Source organism: Myxine glutinosa, chromosome 1 (assembly GCF_964187855.1).
Source record: "Myxine glutinosa chromosome 1, kmMyxGlut1.1, whole genome shotgun sequence".
NCBI classification, from domain to species: Eukaryota; Metazoa; Chordata; class Myxini; order Myxiniformes; family Myxinidae; genus Myxine; species Myxine glutinosa.
The window spans coordinates 22,137,308-22,148,615 of NC_136261.1; positions in this window are offsets into that span (position 1 = coordinate 22,137,308).

An 11,308-nucleotide genomic window follows, 5' to 3' on the forward strand; every position below is an offset into this window, starting at 1 on the left:
GTATCCCTCAAGTCCAGGCATACCGTAGACACCTGCTGCACCACCTCAAGGCACACATGGGGGTCACCTTCCTCAGGTGCGAGCATGAGTGAGGCTGGATTAAGAGTAGTGCAACTTAATGGTGATGTTCACCGCGGTGATCAATGCTGTTTCATATTGCATCAACCTAGTGGATGACAAATGTTGCGTTTTCCGCTGTAGTAGCAATGAAGTAACGCAGTGCGGCACCTGCAGTGTTACCCGGTGTCCCATAACAATGTCCGCTGTCCTTTCCACAGCGTACCTGGCTGCCGCCACGGCCTGCAGACATACCGGAAGTCCTTGCTCGACCGGGTCTATCTTTTTACTGAAGCAGGCTGCAGGTCGTTCCCTTTCCTCATGAGTTTGAGTTAATACAGATTGTGCAAAGCCCGCATGAGTGTAAAGGGTGAACAGTTTTGTGTAATCGGGGAGCCCCAAAGTTGGTGCCGTAGCCAATGCTCTTTTCATGCCCTCAAAACAGCGGATCATGTCGTCCGACCAAACTATTTTGTTCGGGGCCTCCAGTTTGGTAGCTTCGTACAGTGGCTTGGCGAGTAGCGCATAGTCGATTATCCAAGTGCGGCAATAACCTGTCATCCCTAGGAAATGCATCATTTCCCACGGTGTGCACAGTCGCGGCACTTCCATAATAGCGGTCACTCACTGCGCGTCCAATTCTCGTTTGCCGTGTGAAATAGCATGGCCCAAATATGTTACGACCGGCTGTACCAACTGAAGCTTATCTCATCCCACTTTGTGTCCCTTCTCTGCGAGTGCTTTGAGCAAGGTCACCGAGTACTTCTCGCATGCTTTCTTCGTCGGGGAACGCACAAGTAAATCGTCAATATATTGCAACAGCACCGACCCCCCCAATTTCACATTTTTTTTTTTTTTTTTTTTTTTTGTATACAAGATCGAGGCTCGTGAAAGACCGAACATTTATCACACAGAAAGACAAACCGACAAACCGACACATAACCGACAAACCGACACATAAAACAAATAACATCGGGAGCGGTAGACAAGATGGGGAGAGAGGGGGAAGGACACAAACACAACATTTGAGAGCAGGAACCGAGAGACATGGAGACATCGAGAGATCTGTGGGAGGGAGAGGGCTTTGGGGGGGAGGCATGGGAAAGGGGGTGGGAGAGGCATAAAACATATGGACACTGCCAGGACTACCAGGAAAGAAGTTGGAATTACAAACAAGGTGGATCTGGGGTGAATTAGTGGGGGTAGAAGAGATCAAGGTTTTGGATGGGGGAAGATAAGAGATGGTGGTGAACAGCTGTTTTAAAGACCTGGAGGGAGGAGTGGGATTGAAGGGAGTGTGGGAGTTTGTTCCAGAGGCGGGAGAAAAGAGGAATGAAGGAGTGAAGGTGAGCAGAGAGCCGAGATTTCGGCAGTTTAACCATCAGAGGCTTGCTGGCAGATCTTGTGCGACCTGTAGGAATATTTGGGGGACAGAGCACAGAGAGAGCTGGGGGAGCAAGGCCGGAGAGGAGTCGGTAGAAGACAGAAAGACTACCTACCTGCCTGCGGTGAGTGAGTGAAAGGCCCTCAGAGATAGCTTCATCGCGGGAGATTCCAATGATTCTGAAAGCTTTGGTTTCAACAGCGTGAAGCCGAGCTAGGTGTGAGGCGGGAGCACCAGCCCATAGGGGAGAACAGTATTCCATTGAGCTGCGGATGAAAGCCTTGTATGTGGTGAGGAGCTCAGGTGTGCCTAGGAAGGACTTCGCACGACGGAGGATGCCCAGTCGGCGACTGGCTTTGCAGGCCAGCTTGGAAATGTGGTTTTCCCAAGAAAGATCATGGCAGATAGTGAGACCCAAAAGCTTGAGCGACAGAACTTCTTGGAGAGGATTGTTGAGAAAGTAGATGGGAGGGTTGTCCAGTCGATCTTTTCGGAGAGACATAGTAAGAGTGTGAGATTTGTCAGGATTGAAAGACATGTTCCACTTGTTTGACCAGTCTGTGATTTTGTCCAGGTCTTCAGAGAGTGAGGAGGCTGCAGACTGCCGATCTGAGGGAAGAGGAATGGAGCGGCAGAGAGTGGAGTCATCAGCAAAGAGATAGAGAGGATTTTCCAGAGAGTCGGAGAGATCATTGATAAAGACCAGAAAAAGCACAGGGCCCATCTTTGAGATCTCGGTGCAATGCCCGTGAAAAGAGGGTGGGGCTGTCTGCAAACCCCTGAGGCAACACAGTCCAGGTTTACTGGCGGCCTCGATAGGTTAAGGCGAATAAATGCTGTGACTCAGGTGCGATAGGCATAGAGAAAAATGCAGAACACAAATCAATGACAGTAAAATGTGACGCAGCCGGCGGGATAGATGTCATGAGGGCCTCCGTGTTTGGTACTACCGGGTGTATGCTCTGTATTACCTTCTTTATCTTCCTCAGATCCTGGACAAATCTCCATTTGTTTTTCTTCGGTTTCTTTACCGGCAGTATAGGCGTGTTACATTGGCTGTGAGTTTCTACAATTATCTTCTGTTTTATCAGGTACTCGATCACCGGTGCAATACCTGCATCAGCCTCAGGTCGTAATTTATATTGTCTCACCTGTGGGAGGGGTATCCCAGGTTTCACTGGTATTACCAGATAGTACAGCGGATAACAACAACAATTGTGCATTTTATGAGAAAAGCATGAAATTTCTAACATAGTTAGTGCATACCATAAGGTTTCTTTTCAGATGTGGAGGGAAGTCAGATTTGACCTCTGTCAAGCTTTCGGTACATAGCTGTTCACGAAATGGTTGCCACATTGAATCCAACACAGTGTCTGACTCTCCCAATCTTTCACGCTTTCACCGGGTGTGATACTGTATCTGCATTCATTGGCAGAGGAAAGAAGACTGCCTGGGAAACTTGGAAGTCTTTCTTAGAGGTGAATGTAATCTTAGAGGTTAATAACCTGTATGAAACATTCCAATCTGGATTCCGCTCCAACCACAGTACTGAAACTGCTCTCCTCAAAATCACCAACGACCTTCTCCTCTCCTCTGACGCCGGCAACCTCAACATTCTCATCCTCCTCGACCTCAGTGCCGCCTTTGACACCATCGATCACACCATCCTCCTCACCCGACTTGAAACCACCTTTAACATTACCGGCACTGCCCTCTCTTGGATCAAATCTTACCTCTCTGACAGACGCCAGTTCATCTCCATCAATAACTGCAAATCCCCCACTGCTCCCCTCCCCCAAGGTGTCCCCTAAGGTTCAGTTCTCGGCCCCCTCCTCTTCATCCTGTACCTGTCCCCCCTTGGTTACTTAATCCGCCATCATGGTCTCCAATTCCACTGCTTCGCCAATGACATCCAGCTTTTCATCTCCACTAAGTCAATCTCCACCGCCACCCACTCTATCCTGACAAACTGCATCACTGAAATAAAATCCTGGCTTCAAATTAACTTCCTCAAACTTAACTATGATAAATCTGAAATAATCATCATTGACCCAAAAACGCTCACCAAATCCACCCATAACTTTGCCCTCAACATTGACGGTTTCCCAGTATCCACCTCCCCTCACATCCGGAATCTTGGCATCATCTTTGATCAAACCCTCTCCTTCGACAAATACACTAAACAGATCACAAAGATAGCCCTCTTTCACCTGAAAAACACTGCCCGTCTCTGTCCATCCCTCTCCTCCATGGCTGCAGAAACCCTCATCCACGCCTTCATCACTTCCCGTCTGGACTACTGCAATAGCCTCCTCTATGGTTCACTCTCAATAATCATCAATAAACTCCAATACATTCAGAACTCCGCTGCCCGTCTACTCACCCATTCCCGGACCCGTGACCTCATCACCCCCGTCCTTTATAAGCTTCACTGGCTCCCCATCCCCCAGAGAATCCAGTACAAAATCCTCCTCTTGACCTACAAAGCCCTCCATAACCTGGCCCCATCCTACCTGACTGACCTCCTCTCCAGACACACTCCCATCCGCAACCTCCGCTCTGCTGGCGCCAACCTCCTCACCCCCCCCCCCCCCCCATCCAGACCAAATTCAGATCCTGGGGGGACAGGGTCTTCTCCATCGCTGCTCCCACCCTCTGGAACTCGCTACCTCACACCATCAGAGACTCCTCCTCACTCACCACATTCAAAACATCACTCAAGACCCACCTTTTCAACACTGCATTTAACATTTAACCCACAGCATTTAACCCCTGACTATCTCTTCTCCTTCTCCTTCCTTTTGCTTTGATTATTTACCTATTTTTGTCTTTTTGCACTTGTTTTTTGTACTCTGTCAAAGCGTCTTTGGGCTTCTTGAAAAGCACTATATAAAATAAATGTATTATTATTATTATAATGATGCTTTCAATGAACCCCTAGGCATGCCAAGTGAGGTCAGTGAAGGCTCAATGAATGTTACTACTGGAGTGATTTGTGGTGCTGATGTACGACCAAACCAGTGAGAGCACGGAAGTGAATGATGCCAGGAAACAGCTCTTCACACAAAAGTGTAGAACTCTAGAGAACATTCCTCCAACCCAGGCAGCACTCAAGCAGCACATCAAGCATACTTGCTACCAGGCCAACTGTTGGAACCAGGCATTGGTCATGGATCCACAGATGCCAGACCCATCTGACTGGGGCTGGACAAAGGAGACAACTGGGTGGCAGCCTCTTTGGAGCACTCTCCCTGACCTGAAGCATCAAAATCGTGCCAAAATCGATCCACTGTGGCTGCAAGAAAGGGTGCACTGGACGCTGCAAGTGCCAAAGCTGCACTCAAGTGCACTGCACTGTGCTTCTGTTCTGGAGACTGTTAGATTTTGATCATTACCAATTTTCATCATTGCACTTGATTTAATGTAAGCTTTGGTGGACATACTTGGTTAACTACAGTTATTTTTTCAGGGGTTATTGCATCATTCCTTGCAGTGTAAACACTTTTTTTCATCATTTCTGGTCTTTGGGTGTTCTGTACCTATCCCTCCCTGTACCTGAAAAAAATTAAGTTTTTAAAGTTCAAATGAACTTTTTCCAATAGCAGTTCCAACTGCAGTATCATAAAAATAGATATTTAACGTAATTTGACCTTGACCTAAATGCATGTCCTTGAGTTCTGGCGATCTCAAAAGTATCACCAAATGAATGGGCATCCCCAATTTAGTTGGAAATGACACCTATAATGTTTTTCTACACTGCTTGGTTCCAAAATTAAGCACGTTAGAACATTAGACCCGGTGGACTGGCGGCCATTTTGGATTTGACCTCTCACGGTCCTCAGAGGTCAAATCTGACTTCTCTCCACATCTGAAAATAAACTTTATGGTATATACTGTTGCGGATATGAGGATTGTGTTTTTTTTATTGTGTGCTTTATTATTACTAGGACGTGCCCGTACGTGGGTGCCCGTTCCTTGCCAAAAAAAAAAAAAAAAAAAATTTGTGTAGGGGTGTGTGTGTGTAAACATCCTAGGGCGTGCCCGTACGTGGGTGCAAAAAAACATGCGTGCAAACAACAACAACAAAAAAAAACTTTGAAACCACGTGGCAGTAACGACCACAGAACCCCCCCCCCCCCTCTATTTACATGAATGGTTTGGTCCATTCGCAACGACCACAGAACCCCCCCCCCCCTCTATTTACATGAAATGGTTTGGTCCAAAGCGAACGGCTTGCGGAGTTTGGTAAAGAAATCGCCATAGCTCGGTAACTACTTGTCCGATTAATATGAAACCTTGAAAAGGCACATCCTCGGGTCCCCAGCAATATACCTGGCAAGTTTCAAGTATATCGGACCCGTGGTTGTCGAGAAACAGCGGTCACAGACAAACACACAAACACACAAACACACAGACACACAGACACACAGAGATTACTGGAATTATAGATAGATTATTGTTTATTCTGCGCCTCCTGCCTCCGGAGTTGTGTAAAGGTAAAAAGGGCGTCTCGGTAATTAGTCCATAAAGCATCCACGTCAGCCAATCATAGAATACCCCTGTTCGATAGCTTATATCTTATTATGTGTCTTAGGGTAAGGCTGTGTCTCCCATTAACTTAAATACTCCATTGTACCAAGTGAAATAAGAATAGGTCCCCTTTCATTTCATTTCGATGGCCAACTGCATTTTGGGCGGTTTTCTCTTCAACCACCATTGGCCACGAGGCAGGGTTGGGGAAGAAAGGCGGGTCCCCACCTCGTCAGAGAGGGGAGGAGTGAGCCAGCCCCACTCGACCAACCATGAACAAGGGGTTTGGCTAGAGAGGGCGGAGGAAGAGCGATCGGGGAGGTTCGCAAAGGTTGAGGGGCGGGGCCTATATAACCCGCCGGCGGGGCGTTCCCCAAGTAGTTGAGTCCAGGAGATGAGCTTTGACAGAGTTGAGACAGGAGGGAGGAGACAAGAGCTGGGTCGTCAGAGCTGAGCTACAGCAGCTTGAGCCACAGAAACTGCATCTACAGCAGCTGGAGCCACCGAAACTGCATCTACAGCAGCTCGAGCCACCGAAACTGCAGCCACAGCAGCGTGGGGCCTGGACGGCAGTTTGGAGCAGGGCCGCGAAGGAACGGCGGCTGCCCAACGAGCCGATCGTGCTGCAGGACCAGTTGGACCTCTCTATCCCGCCAGCCATCCACCTGCCATCCCTATCATCATTCCCCGTGTAACTGTGTTCGTAGTCTGTCTTTTGTCTTGTCCCTGGGAATAAGTTAAGTCTGTATAAGCTAATAATTTTCACTGTGTCACCTGTGTCTCATGTCCCTGTAAATAATCGTGACTGCTCCTTTTTGCTTGTGTGTAAATAATAATAAACCCAGTTCCTCTTCTGTACGTCTTCTTCCTCTTTGCATTCGGTCGCTTTAGAGTTTTCCAGATTGAGCAGCTGCGGTGCGATACGGCCAACGTTTGGGTTGAATCGGGATTTTCGGGGAATAACTGTTCGGTCGCGGAGCCTCCGCTCGGCAAATATAACATCTAATCCGCGGTCCGTAACAATACTAACTATGCTAGAAATTTCATGCTTTTCTCAAAAAAATGCACATTTTGTTAAAATATGAGAGCTTATCCGCTCTACTAAGAGGTTTAGCGTCCCGAATTCGACCGACATCGTTATCATGTTTAGTCCACACATCGGCTGGTACATCTTTCAAAATTTCATCAGATTTTTCCGGGGTCTTGGGCATCTCCTTTACAACATTGGATCCTTTAGGTGGCAGACCTACTTCTTCCAATTCCCCATTCTCCATTTGTAGTGGGGTGTCGATTACAAACCCTTCCCCATTCCCTAGCGTTCTTACTACCCAGTGGCCAAACTGCCGAGAGGCGGTAGTCTGGGCCCGTCGTAGACGTCCCATCATCCAGCCCACACTCTCCGGTGGCCAACCTTGAGCAGTAGTGATGGTGACGTGAGCTTCTACTCCGTCGGGGTAACGGGATTGCGCATGTTGCTCTGGTGTCAGGTTTACCTCGATCCCCTCCCCCTCGCGGCCAATCCATACTCGCGATAAATGCACGTTCGAGGTCTTGCCCAGTGAGTCTTTAACTAACTCCCGATATTCCTCGTCGTCCCCCTTTGCGTCGTAGTAGGCTGTACAGTGGGGTGGGTCGTATCTTACGTCCGTCGTGATTCGATTTACTTGTAACCAATTTCGCAGTTCCTCACTTTTGGAACATACCATATCAATTATTTCTATCAAATTTGTCAGAGCCCTTTCGCCTAGCCTCCACCAATACACGGTAGGGCCAGCGCGGGACAATGCTGCCATCAATAGGTCACGTTTAGATTCTGCAACATCTAAAAATCATCCCTTGCTTTGTACATGAAATTCGGCAGCCTAATCGACACAGTAAATCCCGTCCTAACAAGTTAATTGGGGCGGTGGTGGTCATTAAGAAAGCATGTTTAGCTTCTAGCGGGCCGCACACCACTCTCACCTCTTCCGAAACTGGGAGCGCTTGGGGTAAGCCCGAAACGCCAATTATTTGGACATTCTTATGCGTGGGGCGCAATGATAGTAATTGCCCCTTATTAATAGTACGTTGGGTCGCCCCCATGTCCACAAGGAACTCTATCTGTCATCCGTCCACGTCCAGAGTCAGAGTCGGCTCCTCTGTAGGTGTCATTGTTACAAGGGGACATTCTTCAGGCGACCCGTCCTCGTTCCATCAATAGGCCGCTTGGTTGCCTGGTGGAGGGTGTCCATGGGGCCCCTCGCGGATCCGTCGGCAGTCGCGTTTCCAATGTCCTATTTTTCCACAGAGGAAGCACGCTCCTTGTGGAGCCGGCGGAGCTGAGGGTGCGGAGTGTCCGCCGTTATTACACGGTCCCTGTCGTCTCGGTCGTCTAGCTGGCTGCTGGTTCGGTTGTCTCTATTGTTGCGGCCAGGATGGTCCCCGTGGTCCCTTTGTCTGCATAATGACTTGTCTATCACCATCATCGTTAAAGTCGTTTTCGTCATCATAGTCCCAATTATCTTGGGGAGTTGCCCTAGCGTTCCAGTTCTGGGTGTGCCCACGCTTTCGGTTTCCCCCCTTTATGATTGAATTGGGCCCATCATTCTTGTATCAGCATTTGCAGTATGTCCTCCTTTACATCGGCTTTTTCTCATCACAGTCACTACATTGGTCGGCTGCTTCACATAATTCGTCGGTTATGGCATTCGTCCACCCAAGTTTGACTAATTGGATGCACTTCTTTATTGCGGGCCTCATTCCTTCCACTAGGAAATTGTTCACTATAGCCCTGGGGAGGTCCTGTGTCTGGGGAAACCCTCCCCATTTTACCATTGCTCTTTCCACTCTTTCTCTCCAGTCCGCTGTTGCTTCGCCTTGTTTCTGTTTTAGGGCGAATATTTTGTTCCAGTTGGGTCCCGCGGCTCGCATTAAAGCGGTTCGTACTCCAGCCAGCAGTTGGTCGATGGTATTGGCCCACACCGCAGGTGCTTGGGGTGGGTTTGGGTCCGCATTTGGCCAATGTGCATGTATTTTCGCATGTTCCCATACCCGCGTGGGCAATATAGCTTTTCCCATATGGCAGATGTCTCGCCAATCCGCCTGCGAATTTTGTATCCACATTCGCATAAATTCGGACACTTGATTAGGCCGATCTTTTATCAAAGTTTTTACCCATTCTTCCATAGCAGTCAGGTCGGATTCCCTCCATGGCATCCTAGCCGTCACCATCTGTGGTGCGCCTCCCTCAATTGCTAGCTTTAAACCTTCATGTTTTAACGGGAACATCCCTGTCATAATCTGTGGGATCTCATTCCCCGTAAGCCCTGCCAGTAAGGGGTATAGTCCTTCCTGTCCTATCGGTGGCAGGAACCCTGGAATGTCCGTCCCCTCATCTTCCCCATTAGCCCCTTTTCCTCTGAACGGGTTGCCCAGGCTAAGGTAGTCCTGGGGAACAGCTGGTCGGGTTCTTCGAGGGTATTCTCCATCCCTCTGAGTGCCCCCCCTCCATTCCCAGTGCCTGGGCGGGATACCAACATCCGTTTTGAACGTACGTACGCTGGAAGGACCCATTGTCCCTGTGTCTCGTCCCATTGGTGGGCTGATGTTCCGTCCTTTGGGGGTCCGTGCGTTGGTAACAGGGGTGGGGGCAAGGAGGGTGGTGCCTGGAGCCCGGGGACAGGGCCCAGGTCTTGGGACGGTAGGTGTCTGGTAATTATCTCCCCTGACGCGGGGTCTCTACCCTGAACCAGCGGCATCAGTCGCTGTTTCATCTGCTTAACTATTTCCTTGATCGTTTTCTCCTGAGCTTTATCCGCTTGCTTCCTTTCTCCTTGTAGCTTCAATACTTCTCCTGCCAGGCTAGCCTGTTTCGATGCTGCCTGCCTTTTCATCACTTCCTCTTTCTACCACCCGTATACCTTCCAATAGTTGGGCGGGAAATGTCTCTTCTCTTTCTCCAGCTTGTCTAAAGCTCCATACAGCGCTCCTAGTTTCTCTAGCGCAAATGATCCTTCCTCTGGCCAGGAATCACTTAGGTCCTTCGTTAGCACGGCCCATGCTTTCCCTGGTCTAACAGCGACATAGCTATGTTTATTATACATAAAATATGCCGGGGTCTTTCTGAGGGGTACCCCCTCCTTTCCTGATTTGTTCCCCATCCTGTCTGTCTGGGCTGCCTTCCTGGGATGATCTCGGTCTACAGGTGTCGCCCCACGCTCACCTGGCCTCACGATCCCCCTTCCTGCTAACTGTCACCCTACCCTTGGTAAATCAATAAATTCGTTACTCTGGGCAATCGCAAGTACTTACAATTTGTTAATGGCCCAAGCTTGAATCAGCGAAGGGAGGGACGGACGAAACCCGGAGCGAGGAGCGAAGTATGTAATTTGGGATAACTTTCAGCGCAAAGGCTCACCTTAATCAAATCGGATGCTGGCCAGCCTCTCCTCTCGATCCCTCCAGGGTCCGTCCCTCCTCCTGTCCGACTTCAAAATGGAACCCCACTCCTGGTGCCAAATGTTGGTAAATGAATCCAAGGTCCACCACGTTGAAGAAGAAGAGTAACAGAATTTATTAAGGAACCAACACGATCGTGGAGAGATGTCAGAGATTTACAGAGCTCTGAGGAGCCAAAATAATTCTCAAACAAACTCTGACTTTTACAAGCCAGGAGTGCGTTTATATATAAGCCGAATCAGATTATTCTCAGCGAGCCAAAGAGAGTTCAAAGGAAAAGCGGGGATTTCATCAATAGCCCCATCCTCTATCCTATCAGTCCGAATTTGCTGAGCCAAGCCATAAAGACTTGTTCTAAGGCTTTTTGCAACATTCTCCAGCTTACCCGAGTTCTCAGATGTTGCTTCTTCGCCAGACTCAAATCTTATCATTAACAAGTACAAAAAGTTTTAATTAAAACAAAAGCCACGTCGATGTTACACAATGCCTAGACGCAGCTGTGCCTATAACGTCGATGTTATAGGCACAGGACATTCCTATTGATTCGATTACTTGATGTTATTTTTGTGCAAAATGAAAATATATCTCGGCAATTTCCCGTGTGTGGCGACGAATTTTTAATATATCTCGGCATTTTCCCATCTGTTATTTCAGGCGGTGTATGACTGACCATGCCGCGATTTAAAAAATATATATCTCGGCAATTTCCCGTGTGTGGCGACACGTGAACGAAGCTATGCTCCTCTCTCCACATTATTGTGACGACGTATAAATTAAATATTTCATCGTGACGATTGTCATCAAATGGACGAATTTTTAATATATCTCGGCATTTTCCCGTCTGTTATTTCGGGCGGTGTATGACTGACCATGCCGCGATTTAAACAAAATATATATATC